We start from the raw sequence: 17,125 nt of genomic DNA, 5'->3' as shown, positions 1-17,125 counted from the left end.
GACCTCAGAAAAAGAGTCACCAGTGTCCTAAAAAATGCAGCTGTACCCAATGTCCACTTAACCACGGACATGTGGACAAGTGGAGCAGGGCAGGGTCAGGACTATATGACTGTGACAGCCCACTGGGTAGATGTATGGACTCCCGCCGCAAGAACAGCAGCGGCGGCACCAGTAGCAGCATCTCGCAAACGCCAACTCTTTCCTAGGCAGGCTACGCTTTGTATCACCGGTTTCCAGAATACGCACACAGCTGAAAACCTCTTACGGCAACTGAGGAAGATCATCGCGGAATGGCTTACCCCAATTGGACTCTCCTGTGGATTTGTGGCATCGGACAATGCCAGCAATATTGTGTGTGCATTAAATATGGGCAAATTCCAGCACGTCCCATGTTTTGCACATACCTTGAATTTGGTGGTGCAGAATTTTTTAAAAAACGACAGGGGCGTGCAAGAGATGCTGTCGGTGGCCAGAAGAATTGCGGGACACTTTCGGCGTACAGGCACCACGTACAGAAGACTGGAGCACCACCAAAAACTACTGAACCTGCCCTGCCATCATCTGAAGCAAGAAGTGGTAACGAGGTGGAATTCAACCCTCTATATGCTTCAGAGGTTGGAGGAGCAGCAAAAGGCCATTCAAGCCTATACAATTGAGCACGATATAGTAGGTGGAATGCACCTGTCTCAAGCGCAGTGGAGAATGATTTCAACGTTGTGCAAGGTTCTGATGCCCTTTGAACTTGCCACACGTGAAGTCAGTTCAGACACTGCCAGCCTGAGTCAGGTCATTCCCCTCATCAGGCTTTTGCAGAAGAAGCTGGAGACATTGAAGGAGGAGCTAACACGGAGCGATTCCGCTAGGCATGTGGGACTTGTGGATGGAGCCCTTAATTCGCTTAACAAGGATTCACGGGTGGTCAATCTGTTGAAATCAGAGCACTACATTTTGGCCACCGTGCTCGATCCTAGATTTAAAGCCTACCTTGGATCTCTCTTTCCGGCAGACACAAGTCTGCTGGGGTTGAAAGACCTGCTGGTGACAAAATTGTCAAGTCAAGCGGAACGCGACCTGTCAACATCTCCTCCTTCACATTCTCCCGCAACTGGGGGTGCGAGGAAAAGGCTCAGAATTCCGAGCCCACCCGCTGGCGGTGATGCAGGGCAGTCTGGAGCGACTGCTGATGCTGACATCTGGTCCGGACTGAAGGACCTGACAACGATTACGGACATGTCGTCTACTGTCACTGCATATGATTCTCTCAACATTGATAGAATGGTGGAGGATTATATGAGTGACCGCATCCAAGTAGGCACGTCACACAGTCCGTACTTATACTGGCAGGAAAAAGAGGCAATTTGGAGGCCCTTGCACAAACTGGCTTTATTCTACCTAAGTTGCCCTCCCACAAGTGTGTACTCCGAAAGAGTGTTTAGTGCCGCCGCTCACCTTGTCAGCAATCGGCGTACGAGGTTACATCCAGAAAATGTGGAGAAGATGATGTTCATTAAAATGAATTATAATCAATTCCTCCGCGGAGACATTGACCAGCAGCAATTGCCTCCACAAAGTACACAGGGAGCTGAGATGGTGGATTCCAGTGGGGACGAATTGATAATCTGTGAGGAGGGGGATGTACACGGTGATATATCGGAGGGTGATGATGAGGTGGACATCTTGCCTCTGTAGAGCCAGTTTGTGCAAGGAGAGATTAATTGCTTCTTTTTTTGGGGGGGTCCAAACCAACCCGTCATATCAGTCACAGTCGTGTGGCAGACCCTGTCACTGAAATGATGGGTTGGTTAAAGTGTGCATGTCCTGTTTTGTTTATACAACATAAGGGTGGGTGGGAGGGCCCAAGGACAATTCCATCTTGCACCTCTTTTTTCTTTTCTTTTTCTTTGCATCATGTGCTGATTGGGGAGGGTTTTTTGGAAGGGACATCCTGCGTGACACTGCAGTGCCACTCCTAAATGGGCCCGGTGTTTGTGTCGGCCACTAGGGTCGCTAATCTTACTCACACAGCTACCTCATTGCGCCTCTTTTTTTCTTTGCGTCATGTGCTGTTTGGGGAGGGTTTTTTGGAAGGGACATCCTGCGTGACACTGCAGTGCCACTCCTAGATGGGCCCGGTGTTTGTGTCGGCCACTAGGGTCGCTAATCTTACTCACACAGCTACCTCATTGCGCCTCTTTTTTTCTTTGCGTCATGTGCTGTTTGGGGAGGGTTTTTTGGAAGGGACATCCTGCGTGACACTGCAGTGCCACTCCTAGATGGGCCCGGTGTTTGTGTCGGCCACTAGGGTCGCTAATCTTACTCACACAGCTACCTCATTGCGCCTCTTTTTTTCTTTGCGTCATGTGCTGTTTGGGGAGGGTTTTTTGGAAGGGACATCCTGCGTGACACTGCAGTGCCACTCCTAGATGGGCCCGGTGTTTGTGTCGGCCACTAGGGTCGCTTATCTTACTCACACAGCGACCTCGGTGCAAATTTTAGGACTAAAAATAATATTGTGAGGTGTGAGGTATTCAGAATAGACTGAAAATGAGTGTAAATTATGGTTTTTGAGGTTAATAATACTTTGGGATCAAAATGACCCCCAAATTCTATGATTTAAGCTGTTTTTTAGTGTTTTTTGAAAAAAACACCCGAATCCAAAACACACCCGAATCCGACAAAAAAAATTCGGTGAGGTTTTGCCAAAACGCGTTCGAACCCAAAACACGGCCGCGGAACCGAACCCAAAACCAAAACACAAAACCCGTAAAATTTCAGGCGCTCATCTCTAATTTATAGATGAGGAGTGTTGTGTAAAAAAGAAAGAAAAAATTCTTTCCTAGACCTTGGTCTCTATTAGATATACCCAGGCGCTGTTCTCCACTGCTCTTATATATATATATATATATATATATTAGCACACATGCATGGCTATATGCATACACACCCACCTACGGAAACCCCTCTCGCGAAATCCTGTGTTTGCCCCTGGGCTCGGGTTAAGCTGCAAAGGTGGGGAATATTACAGTTAGGCTGTGGGGGTGGAGGAGGTTAGGGTTATGCTGCAGGAGGGGACAATTAGGGTTAGGCTGTGAAAGGGGAGGGTTAGGGGTAGGCTGCAGGAAGGGGAGGTCAGGGTTTGGGTTTAGGGGTATGGCAAATTACTTACCTGGTAGCCGTCGAGGTCTGGGCATTGGCATCCCGCTGTGGAACTTCTGACTGTCGGAATCCCGTCATTTTGTACCAAACCCATTAATACATTAAGTGGAATAAATGTTTTTGTTACAAGGAAATTTTATCTACAGCTATTATTATTAGAAGGCATATAGGGGCTATTTATCCAGGGAATTATGTTAATTATAATTCATGGGTCAAGAAGGAAGATTTCTTAAATGGTGTGGATAAATTGACAGCTGCCCATCTGGGGATTTTATTTGCCCCGCTATGGGGTAACTGGGTGGAACTATAAAAACACAGATTGTCCCTGGTTTAGTTCGCAGTGACCCTTACAGCCGTCATCTTTGTTATTTAAATCTCTCCATAATATGTTTGACCTGAATGTTTGGCACATCCCTATGCTGAAGTGTTAAAATAAAACACACAAGCTAATATAGGCATTATATATCTCCTGTCAAAATGGATTCAATTAGGAGAGGTTGTGAGTTCATGTCCTTAGACAATTTGGCTTTAAAACATTATGTGGTTTATATGATTTCAGGGGAATCAGACTGAAAACCTGTCCAATTACCAGTTAAAATATGGACCTTTCTGTTGTTCACACCTAACTTAATCTTCTTGGTTTATTTTTGTGTTTTTTTCCTTATTATTATTATTATTCTAAAAAAAAAAAAAACCCTCCCCCTCCCTTTGGGTTGGTTGATCGGCATATAAATGGGACCACTTTACAAATCATAAACAATCATTAATGTTTTTTCTTGATGGAGTATATGGGGCATGGTTTGCGTGACATGTAATTAAAATGACTTCAGTGCAGAATTTCCCATACAGCTCTTCTAATGCACTTCATTAAATCAGATTGCCTGGTGTTTTTTCCCCTGCACATACTGCTGAACTATGCTGAATCGCTCTAAATTATGTGGTGATATTGTTATACGGCCAAAGCTTTTCAGTGGGCTGGGAAAAGACCACCGAATTTATATCACAGGGGACCAGGCCTCAATTTCTTTTAAACGCAGGACTTCAGAAGTAAAAGGGTAATACACTAATCCATACCAAATGTACCACATCTCTCTTATGTGAGTCTGACTCTACCCTCAAGGAATGGTCTACTGTATTTGGCTACAAATGTGTTTTATGGCACTAACTATTCATCATCATCAACTGGGATTACTGAGTTTATTAGTTAAGCAGCGGTTTATTTGTATATGGGGCTGAATTCTGGAGTGTGTCACATGGAGCGGGCAGACAATTCTGCACATTGAGCTAAAAGCCAAAAGCACGTATAATACATTTGGAGTTGTCTTTAGAGCTAGGTGTGAGTTACACCTGTAGCTGTATTTGTTAAATATTTATCCATTATGCCTGAATTTTCTGTGTTTCTGCAGCTTTTCTTGCATTTTTATTGCATCCCAGAACTGTTTTGGTGAATAAACAGAAAGCAGACAAGGAATACAGAAAAAAGCTTAATAAATAAATAAATAACATGTATTTAACGCGTTTAATCTCCTCCAGATCGTGGCCTCCTCAGTGGACCTAAGTAATCAGTGTCAAATATAGCTGTCCGTATTCCGTATACCGTATACGCTGATCCTCCCTATTATGTCAGCTGCTAAGTCAGCTATTATTTCCCTTTGGAAGCATATAAAGTCCTTTTTTAGTTGGAAGTTGGAGGTTGCATCTTGTTTGTTGCATGCATGGAAAACATTGCCTGTTATCTCCCCAATAAGCAAGACTTACAGTATTTATTAAGGTCTAGGCACCTGTCTCTTTCTAACCACCATACTAACCATCACCAGATTTAAGTTGCCCTCCATTTTTTCCATTTGCTTCCACTAATTGGTCAGATTTTCTTCCTACCGCCATCATATTTTGTTTGCCTTTTCTCAATTGCCTTCTGTAAGGCCTGTCTTTTCTTCCATTCCCACCATCATTTTAATTCATTTGTTTGTCACTTTGTTTTATTTTATGCTGTCTGTATTTTATTTCTGAGTTGGTTGTTAGATAGTCAGTTAAGAGAGAGAGAGAGAGAGAGAGAGACAGACAGAGAGAGAGAGACAGAGAGAGAGAGAGAGAGAGAGAGAGAGAGAGAGAGAGAGAGAGAGGATTCTATTGCACCAGGACTTAATTTCACCAGTAATGTGCTAACCCCTATAATAAAGTTTATCTACCAGTCATGTATGTCGAAGGGGGTGCTGTCTCAGACTAATATTAATAAATGGAAGCAACAAAAGTAAAGAGTCTGAATCTTGCGCACAAAAATTTACCTTTTATTAATCCATCTTAAAATGTTGTGTAATCACAGATCAAACATTGAAATATAGCTTAAAATAATAAAGTATGTGAATAAAAAAATAAATTTATGTGAATTAAAAATTCAGCTGTGTACTTTGTGTCTCTTTTGTGATTGACACAATTTAATGCACCATTACCTATCCTAATTTTTCCTCCAATATAAGTGTGGTCCCTGAGGGTTTTTAATAGGGTATTATCAGTAATTTAATTAGAATTGAAAGTTAATATGTACTATATTAATAGGCAGATAATTTGTCCATATATACGCTACTATAGACACGAGCTCACACTCACTATAATGTGTCCAATGAAAAAAGTATAGACACTGAAGATCATCTTCCTTATGATATACACCCCTCAATGTGATATATGTTCACATCAATTTTATATTTGCTGATTAAACAATAGAATTGTGTTGTTATTATTACATAGACACGGAGGTATAGCTCACTATCATGTGTCAATTGATATTATCAACTTTCTAAATATCTGAGCAGCAGTTACTATCTCTGATTATATTGGGCCTAATTCAGCATGGATCGCAAAAGCAAAATCTTTCTCTAATGGGCAAAACCATGTTACACTGCAGGGGTGGCAGATGTAACATGTGCAGAGAAAGTTAGTTTTGGGTGGGTTATTTTGTTTCTGTGCAGGGTAAATACTGGCTGCTTTATTTTTACACTGCAATTTAGATTTCAGTTTGAACACTCTCCACCCAAATCTATCTCTCTCTGCACAGGTTACATCTGCCCCATGCGCACATGATTTTGCCCATTAGAGAAAGGTTTTGCGATCCATGCTGAATTAGGCCCATTGGGGGTCATTCCGAGTTGATCGCTCGCTAGCAGTTTTTAGCAGCCGTGCAATCGCTATGCCGCCGCCCACTGGGGAGTGTATTTTAACTTAGCAGAAGTGCGAACACATGTGCAGCCGAGATCTGCAAAAACAGTTTGTGCAGTTTCTGAGTAGCTCTGAACCTACTCAGCGCTTGCGATCACTTCAGCCTATTCGTGTCCCGATTTTACGTCATACACCCGCCCAGCGAATGCCCAGCCACGCGTGCATTTTTTCAGACACGCCTGCATTTTTGCAAACACTCCCTGAAAACGGTCAGTTGACACCCAGAAACGCCCCCAGTGCGAAGGAAAACTTTGCTAGAACCTGAGCACAACCACAAAGAGCTTTGTACCCGTACGTCGCGCGTGCGCATTGTGGAACATACGCATGTGCATAAATGCCGTTTTTTCACCTGATCGCTGCGCTGCGAAAAACGGGAGCGAGGGATCAACTCGGAATGACCCCCATTGTCTGAACAGACTGGATAAGCTTTTAGTAATGATTATTACCATTCGTAATTAGTGTATCGATGGGATCCGGTCAGGATCCCGGCAGTTGGGATCCCGGCAGTTGAAATACTAATGCCGGAATCCCGACACTACTCTGAAACCTGACATTGGCATCATGAATAGATCACAAGCCCGGCACTGGCATCCCGACTGCCGCAATCTTGAACGAGTGACTGACAGCCTGTCTAACAGGTAAGCCGTGGGTGGTAGGGGTGGGGGTTTAGGTTTAGGCTGCGGGGAGGAGGGGGTTAGGTTTAGGCACCCACGGGGAGGGGAGGGCTGCTGTGGGTGGGGTGAGTTTAGGTTTAGGCATCGAGGAGGGGCAGTTAGGTTTAGGCACCACTGGGGAGGGTTAGGTTGCGGGGGGTTGGGGGTTAGGTTTAGGCTGCTAGAATAGAGGGTTAGGGGGTAATTAGTGGGAAGGTAAGTATACTCCCCTGTCAGGATTCTGAGCATTGGGATGCCACAGTTGGTTATTCTGACCGCCGGCATCCAGAACGCCAACACCAATATCAACATACAGTTATTATAGTTCAATTAGAAAGTCCATTAGTTATTTACTTGATGTTCCAATGGATTACATACGTATCAGCATCCCAACAATGGCATCCCGCCCAGCAGAATGCCGGCAGCGGGGTGAGAGGTGCAAGTCCCCTTGCGGGCTCACTGCGCTCATCACAGGTTCTATGCCCACTCTATGGGTGTTGTGGACACCCACAAGTGGTAATAGCTTCTGTGCGCCGGTATTCCGGCATCGGCATTCTGACCACTGGGATCCCGATAGCCGGCAAATTGAACGGATCCCATTCCAAGATACACTGAGAATGTATTCTCAAATATACATTGGATGTATTCTTATCAATATAGTACTTCTCTAATAGACAGTTACAAGGGCAACACCATAGGGTCAACAGGATCAAAAGGTCGATATAAAAAAGGTCAACACACATATGATCGACACATGTTTTTTAGGGTTTTTTCCAGGGGCGTATTTAGGGGTGAGGCCACCCCTAGGCAAAACAGTAACAGTCACCCCCCCCCCGCCTTCCAATTTTTGTTTTTTATACTGATTAGTTGTAAACCCTCATTTGATGATAGACAATTTAATAGAATAATGAAAAAGCCACTAACTATGAATTTTTTTTATTTTTAATAATGTATACATATTTACTAAGTAGGACAACTTACAGGGGCAGTATGTGCATGTCCTACCCATTTACACTCCATTCAGGATGGCATATGGTACAGTACAGTGGAAATATTTTGCAGTTACTGGTACTTTTTGGGCTGACAGTACCAACACAAGCATCCATATGGTGCACCCAAACAAGTGACGCCACTAGGCACATGCCTAATGGGAAATTTGCCACTGTTTTTTTCATGGTTTTTTCATTTTTTTATTTTTTTATTTTTATTGAAGCATGAATAAAAATACATTATTCACAAGATGTTTTTGTACAATATGAGTGCAATAAAGCACTGACGTGGCATACACGATACCTTGTAGCGTCATTCATTAATTATCAACCATTAACAAATAGAGTAAAGAAATAGTATGTAATAAACATATAGTATAAAATACATAAGTTCAATTCAAACCCTCAGTAGAATGTGTGGCGATCACCTCTCACATCAAAGTTAAATTCAGGGAAATGGATCAATCAAGAACAATGGGTGGATCCCCATCCAGGTTACGTAGTCCATACCACGAGGTCAGACGTAGGTTTCTATGCATTCCCTCCGGTACTGATAAAGTTTGTGTTGCAATGTAACTTTCCCATACATCAAAAAATGGACCAACCGGTCTTTCCTTATCAAACATGGTTTCCACCCAATCCACTCTGAAAATGTTATGAAGCTTTTCCTTGTATAAGGGAAACGACGGAGGGTTAGGATGAATCCAATTTTGCAATGTTGTTTTTTTTTTTTTAGCTGCAGAGCATTGTGTCCCTCCTGGAGAGGGTCATGTTGGTAGGTATGCATCATGGTGCTGCTGTTAGTGACTGTAGATGACAGGCTAACTGTCTGTCCTGTATGCAAATGTGGCTACCATCCAAAAACACTGCTAAATTCAACAGTACCAATGGGGCTGCTTACTCAATTGACTTGATGTGGCTGATCAGATGATTCATATCAGTGAAATTGCCACAAAGTTCTATAGAAAGTCTGTGCTACAGGTTACTGTAATTAGAAGCTTTCCCTGATGAGGTCCCTCTCTATCAGAATACTTGTGAGCTGGGGTGTGGTCTGTTAGACATTTAAAAGGTCGACATTCAATAAGTAGACATCATAGGGGAGACAGTCAAAAGGTTGACAGGATCAAAAGGTCGACATATAAAAGGTTGACAGTGTCCCAAGGTCGACAGGGTCAAAGGTCAACATGAAATGCATCCCCTCGCAGACTCGCTTTGCTCACCACGCTTCCGGCATGGTGGCTCACTCCACTTGCCACAAGGTTACTAAAGGTAATAGTTTGTGACATGGATAGTAAAGGCAGCAAAAATGATAAAAACATGAATTAATAGGTAAAGTACAAGACCTTAGGAGTAAAAAGATGCATTGAGTTTATTGTATGTTACATTTGTTTGTGCTAACCATCCACAAGTTTTTCCAGTGGTAAAAACATATGCAGGCTTGTGTATTTATTGGGGGGAATTCAATTGAGAGCGGGAAATTTAAAAAACCCTGTGGCGCTGGGTTTTCCTATTCAATTAGAGGAGAGAAAGAGACACAGTGATATCTATAATTAGTCAGCAATTACTCACCTTCCGTTATGCTTGTGATGAGTGGCGGGATGAATTGCATGCGAAATGTGATGCTTGATGCAACCCGCTCTATATATTTTAACTGCCTCCCCTCCCCCCCATGCTATGTGTGGGCTGTGCTGCAGCCCAGGGGCAGCAGCCACCATTGGTACTGATACAGACGTGTGGTTCCTGGGCAGTGACTTGGAGGTGGCTATTCAGATGAACAGAGATGGGAGTGCCACCAAAAAGGGTTACTATCTGCACCTAGCATAAAGCAGGATTGCTGCATCTGATGCCTTAAGTGGGTGCATCAGTCCTTACACACTCTGAAGAACCAAAGAAGAGCTTTGTAGTGACGTATCAACACAGGAGGAGGCCTGTATGCAGGATCCGTCTGGGGCCCCTCCTGTCTTGCTGCCAGTGCTATAAACGTTGTGCACTAGGGTCACAAGGGGACACTAGTGCTGTCCCAGAGTTTAGTGCACATGTGCAGGTCTCTGGGTAGATGGTGTGGCGGCCATTTTCCCAGAAATTTTATTATTGCGCATGTGCGAAATGCTGGGAAAATATCCACCATGCCATTTTCCAGTAATTCCTGCAGTGCTGCTGCTGCCGACGCAGAGGTGAGTACTGAAAAAAAATAGGATTATAATTACCTACCGGTAAATCCTTTTCTCGTAGTACATAGAGGATACTGGGAATCCATTTAGTACCATGGGGTATAGATGGGCCCACTAGGAGCCTTGGGCACTGTAAGAATTTGATAGTGTGTGCTCCCTCTATGCCCTCCTACCAGACTCAGTCTAGGAAACTGTGCCCGAGGAGATGGACATACTTTGAGAGAAGGATAGATAAGGAAAGTGGTGAGATTACGAACCAGCACACAGAACAATAGGGAAGCAATGCTAACCAAACTTGAAGCATGAACAGCAACAGCTGAACAAACCAGAATACTTAACCAGTAACAGTGCAGAAAGAACGAAGCACCGGGCGGGCGCCCAGTATCCTCTACGGACTACGAGAAAAGGATTTACCCGTAGGTAATTAAAATCCTATTTTCTCTTATGTCCGAGAGGATACTGGGAATCTATTTAATACCATGGGGAATTGCCAAAGCTCCCAAACCGGGTGGGAGAGTGCTCAGGTTCCTGCAGAACTGATTGACCAAACTGAAGGTCCTCGGAGGCCTTGTAAAACTTTGCAAATCGAACTTGTAAAACTTTGCAAACGTGTTCGAACCTGACCAAGTAGCTGCTCGGCAGAGCTGTAAAGCCGAGACTAGGGAGGCCAATCCCGGGCCGTTTTTTCAATCCAGGGATTCGGGATTGAAAAAGGTCAATCCCTGGATTCGCGGGATCCCGGGATTGCAGTAGGGACCAGTGAAAGATGTAGGAAGCAGCGCTGGAGGGAGAGTGTAGGTAGCGGTGCAGGAGGTAGGGAGGGGGTAGGTAGCGGTGCGGGAGGTAGGGAGGGGGTAGGCATAAGCGTGCGCAGACACTGACAGGCGGGTGCCGCTCCGGACTCCCCCCCCCTCCATGGCATTATAGTGTTCTCTCACCTCCCCTGTCCTGGATATAAACTGCTCACCTGGGCGGCCCAGGTAAGCAGTCTATGTCCAGGACAGGTGAGGTGAGAGAACACTATAATGCCGTGCCGTGGAGGGGGGGGGGGGAGTACGGAGCGGCACCCGCCTGTCAGTGTCTGCGCACACCTATGGGGGTAGGTAGCGGTGCGGGAGGGTGGGTGTAGGTAGTGGTGCGGGAGGGAGGGTATAGGTAGTGGCGTGGGAGGGTGGGTGTAAGTAATAACACTTACTATTAGGTGGGCGGCCGCGGCAGCCATGGACACACTGAACACTGCAGCATTTCAAATGAAGCGCCGGCCACCAGCCAACCAGAGCTGCCGCAGCAGTCGCTCCTGATTGGCTGCCGCTGCTGCGGCAGCTTCCCTGATTGGCTGCCGGTCCGCCAGCTCTGATTGGCTGGCGGCCGGCGCTTCATTTGAAATGCCACCGCGTTCAGCATGTCCATGGCTGCCGCGGCCGCCCGCCTAATAGTAAGTGTTATTACTTACACCCACCCGCCCTCCTGCCCTCCCGCGCCGCTTCCAACCCTCCCTTACATGCGCACTGTAATCCCTTGAATCCCGGGATTGGAGGCTCCAATCCCGGGATTCAAATCCCGGCATTTTTGGGCCCAAATCCCGGGATCCCGCCGATCCCGATCCCGGGATTGGCCTCCCTAGCCGAGACACCCCGGGCAGCCGCCCAAGAAGAACCCACAGAACTAGTAGAGTGGGCCTGTACAGATTCTGGAACCGGCAATCCTGCCATGGAATAATCTTGCTGGATAGTGAGCCTGATCCAGTATGCAATAGACTGCTTTGAAGCAGGACACCCAATTTTATTGGGATCATAGACAACGTACACCTTCAAGGCCCTAACAACATCCAAAGACTTTGAAGTAGCAGAAGTGTCCATAACAGCTGGAACCACAATAGGTTGGTTGATGTGAAATGCGGACACCACCTTAGGAAGAAATTGCTGACGAGTTCTGAGTTTAGCTCTGTCCTCATGGAAAATTAAGTAGGGGCAGTACCGTCTCTTGCGGCGGGCGTGCTGTGCAATCACACGGGGCGCCCGCTGCGGCACTTCTGTGGCTCCTTGCTTCCCCCTCCTCCCTCTTCCCGAGTAACCCGCGTTATTCCGTGAAACTCCGCCCCTGGGCGGAGTACTGAGGAGGAGGGGGAGCCAAGCTACAAGGAGGAAAAGGTGGCCGGCGTGAGGAGGGACTAAAGAGGCGAGCCGAAGAGCGGGAAGCACCTCTGCAAACGTAAGTATTAGTTTTTGTCTCTCTCTCATTATGCCTGCCATAATGTGTAAATTAAGGACACTTGCCTGCCATAACGTGTAAAATGGGAACACTTGCCTGCCGTAATGTGTAAAATGGGGACTGTCGTCTGCCGTAATGTGTAAAATGGGGACTCTTGCCTGTTGTAATGTGTAAAAAGGGGACACTTGCCTGTCGTAATGTGTAAAAAGGGGACACTTGCCTGTCGTAATGTGTAAAAAGTAGAGATGAGCGCCTGAAATTTTTCGGGTTTTGTGTTTTGGTTTTGGGTTCGGTTCCGCGGCCGTGTTTTGGGTTCGAACGCGTTTTGGCAAAACCTCACCGAATTTTTTTTGTCGGATTCGGGTGTGTTTTGGATTCGGGTGTTTTTTTCAAAAAACACTAAAAAACAGCTTAAATCATAGAATTTGGGGGTCATTTTGATCCCAAAGTATTATTAACCTCAAAAACCATAATTTACACTCATTTTCAGTCTATTCTGAATACCTCACACCTCACAATATTATTTTTAGTCCTAAAATTTGCACCGAGGTCGCTGTGTGAGTAAGATAAGCGACCCTAGTGGCCGACACAAACACCGGGCCCATCTAGGAGTGGCACTGCAGTGTCACGCAGGATGTCCCTTCCAAAAAACCCTCCCCAAACAGCACATGACGCAAAGAAAAAAAGAGGCGCAATGAGGTAGCTGTGTGAGTAAGATTAGCGACCCTAGTGGCCGACACAAACACCGGGCCCATCTAGGAGTGGCACTGCAGTGTCACGCAGGATGTCCCTTCCAAAAAACCCTCCCCAAACAGCACATGACGCAAAGAAAAAAAGAGGCGCAATGAGGTAGCTGACTGTGTGAGTAAGATTAGCGACCCTAGTGGCCGACACAAACACCGGGCCCATCTAGGAGTGGCACTGCAGTGTCACGCAGGATGTCCCTTCCAAAAAACCCTCCCCAATCAGCACATGATGCAAAGAAAAAGAAAAGAAAAAAGAGGTGCAAGATGGAATTGTCCTTGGGCCCTCCCACCCACCCTTATGTTGTATAAACAAAACAGGACATGCACACTTTAACCAACCCATCATTTCAGTGACAGGGTCTGCCACACGACTGTGACTGATATGACGGGTTGGTTTGGACCCCCCCCAAAAAAGAAGCAATTAATCTCTCCTTGCACAAACTGGCTCTACAGAGGCAAGATGTCCACCTCATCTTCACCCTCCGATATATCACCGTGTACATCCCCCTCCTCACAGATTATCAATTCGTCCCCACTGGAATCCACCATCTCAGCTCCCTGTGTACTTTGTGGAGGCAATTGCTGCTGGTCAATGTCTCCGCGGAGGAATTGATTATAATTCATTTTAATGAACATCATCTTCTCCACATTTTCTGGATGTAACCTCGTACGCCGATTGCTGACAAGGTGAGCGGCGGCACTAAACACTCTTTCGGAGTACACACTTGTGGGAGGGCAACTTAGGTAGAATAAAGCCAGTTTGTGCAAGGGCCTCCAAATTGCCTCTTTTTCCTGCCAGTATAAGTACGGACTGTGTGACGTGCCTACTTGGATGCGGTCACTCATATAATCCTCCACCATTCTATCAATGTTGAGAGAATCATATGCAGTGACAGTAGACGACATGTCCGTAATCGTTGTCAGGTCCTTCAGTCCGGACCAGATGTCAGCATCAGCAGTCGCTCCAGACTGCCCTGCATCACCGCCAGCGGGTGGGCTCGGAATTCTGAGCCTTTTCCTCGCACCCCCAGTTGCGGGAGAATGTGAAGGAGGAGATGTTGACAGGTCGCGTTCCGCTTGACTTGACAATTTTGTCACCAGCAGGTCTTTCAACCCCAGCAGACCTGTGTCTGCCGGAAAGAGAGATCCAAGGTAGGCTTTAAATCTAGGATCGAGCACGGTGGCCAAAATGTAGTGCTCTGATTTCAACAGATTGACCACCCGTGAATCCTTGTTAAGCGAATTAAGGGCTGCATCCACAAGTCCCACATGCCTAGCGGAATCGCTCCCTTTTAGCTCCTTCTTCAATGCCTCCAGCTTCTTCTGCAAAAGCCTGATGAGGGGAATGACCTGACTCAGGCTGGCAGTGTCTGAACTGACTTCACGTGTGGCAAGTTCAAAGGGCATCAGAACCTTGCACAACGTTGAAATCATTCTCCACTGCACTTGAGACAGGTGCATTCCACCTACTATATCGTGCTCAATTGTATAGGCTTGAATGGCCTTTTGCTGCTCCTCCAACCTCTGAAGCATATAGAGGGTTGAATTCCACCTCGTTACCACTTCTTGCTTCAGATGATGGCAGGGCAGGTTCAGTAGTTTTTGGTGGTGCTCCAGTCTTCTGTACGTGGTGCCTGTACGCCGAAAGTGTCCCGCAATTTTTCTGGCCACCGACAGCATCTCTTGCACGCCCCTGTCGTTTTTTAAAAAATTCTGCACCACCAAATTCAAGGTATGTGCAAAACATGGGACGTGCTGGAATTTGCCCATATTTAATGCACACACAATATTGCTGGCGTTGTCCGATGCCACAAATCCACAGGAGAGTCCAATTGGGGTAAGCCATTCCGCGATGATCTTCCTCAGTTGCCGTAAGAGGTTTTCAGCTGTGTGCGTATTCTGGAAAGCGGTGATACAAAGCGTAGCCTGCCTAGGAAAGAGTTGGCGTTTGCGAGATGCTGCTACTGGTGCCGCCGCTGCTGTTCTTGCGGCGGGAGTCCATACATCTACCCAGTGGGCTGTCACAGTCATATAGTCCTGACCCTGCCCTGCTCCACTTGTCCACATGTCCGTGGTTAAGTGGACATTGGGTACAACTGCATTTTTTAGGACACTGGTGAGTCTTTTTCTGACGTCCGTGTACATTCTCGGTATCGCCTGCCTAGAGAAGTGGAACCTAGATGGTATTTGGTAATGGGGGCACACTGCCTCAATAAATTGTCTAGTTCCCTGTGAACTAACGGCGGATACCGGACGCACGTCTAACACCAACATAGTTGTCAAGGACTCAGTTATCCGCTTTGCAGTAGGATGACTGCTGTGATATTTCATCTTCCTCGCAAAGGACTGTTGAACAGTCAATTGCTTACTGGAAGTAGTACAAGTGGGCTTACGACTTCCCCTCTGGGATGACCATCGACTCCCAGCGGCAACAACAGCAGCGCCAGCAGCAGTAGGCGTTACACGCAAGGATGCATCGGAGGAATCCCAGGCAGGAGAGGACTCGTCAGAATTGCCAGTGACATGGCCTGCAGGACTATTGGCATTCCTGGGGAAGGAGGAAATTGACACTGAGGGAGTTGGTGGGGTGGTTTGCGTGAGCTTGGTTACAAGAGGAAGGGATTTACTGGTCAGTGGACTGCTTCGGCTGTCACCCAAAGTTTTTGAACTTGTCACTGACTTATTATGAATGCGCTGCAGGTGACGTATAAGGGAGGATGTTCCGAGGTGGTTAACGTCCTTACCCCTACTTATTACAGCTTGACAAAGGGAACACACGGCTTGACACCTGTTGTCCGCATTTCTGGTGAAATACCTCCACACCGAAGAGCTGATTTTTTTGGTATTTTCACCTGGCATGTCAACGGCCATATTCCTCCCACGGACAACAGGTGTCTCCCCGGGTGCCTGACTTAAACAAACCACCTCACCATCAGAATCCTCCTGGTCAATTTCCTCCCCAGCGCCAGCAACACCCATATCCTCCTCATCCTGGTGTACTTCAACACTGACATCTTCAATCTGACTATCAGGAACTGGACTGCGGGTGCTCCTTCCAGCACTTGCAGGGGGCGTGCAAATGGTGGAAGGCGCATGCTCTTCACGTCCAGTGTTGGGAAGGTCAGGCATCGCAACCGACACAATTGGACTCTCCTTGTGGATTTGGGATTTCAAAGAACGCACAGTTCTTTGCGGTGCTTTTGCCAGCTTGAGTCTTTTCAGTTTTCTAGCGAGAGGCTGAGTGCTTCCATCCTCATGTGAAGCTGAACCACTAGCCATGAACATAGGCCAGGGCCTCAGCCGTTCCTTGCCACTCCGTGTGGTAAATGGCATATTGGCAAGTTTACGCTTCTCCTCCGACAATTTTATTTTAGGTTTTGGAGTCCTTTTTTTACTGATATTTGGTGTTTTGGTTTTGACATGCTCTGTACTATGCCATTGGGCATCGGCCTTGGCAGACGACGTTGCTGGCATTTCATCGTCTCGGCCATGACTAGTGGCAGCAGCTTCAGCACGAGGTGGAAGTGGATCTTGATCTTTCCCTAATTTTGGAACCTCAACATTTTTGTTCTCCATATTTTAATAGGCACAACTAAAAGGCACCTCAGGTAAACAATGGAGATGGATGGATTGGATACTAGTATACAATTATGGACGGGCTGCCGAGTGCCGACACAGAGGTAGCCACAGCCGTGAACTACCGCACTGTACTGTGTCTGCTGCTAATATATAGACTGGTTGATAAAGAGATAGTATACTCGTAACTAGTATGTATGTATAAAGAAAGAAAAAAAAACCACGGTTAGGTGGTATATACAATTATGGACGGGCTGCCGAGTGCCGACACAGAGGTAGCCACAGCCGTGAACTACCGCACTGTACTGTGTCTGCTGCTAATATATAGACTGGTTGATAAAGAGATAGTATACTCGTAACTAGTATGTATGTATAAAGAAAGAAAAAAAAACCACGGTTAGGTGGTATAT

Source organism: Pseudophryne corroboree, chromosome 12, assembly GCF_028390025.1.
Source record: "Pseudophryne corroboree isolate aPseCor3 chromosome 12, aPseCor3.hap2, whole genome shotgun sequence".
NCBI lineage: Eukaryota > Metazoa > Chordata > Amphibia > Anura > Myobatrachidae > Pseudophryne > Pseudophryne corroboree.
The sequence above is the reverse complement of the archived record's forward strand: the minus strand, read 5'-3'. Positions refer to the sequence as shown.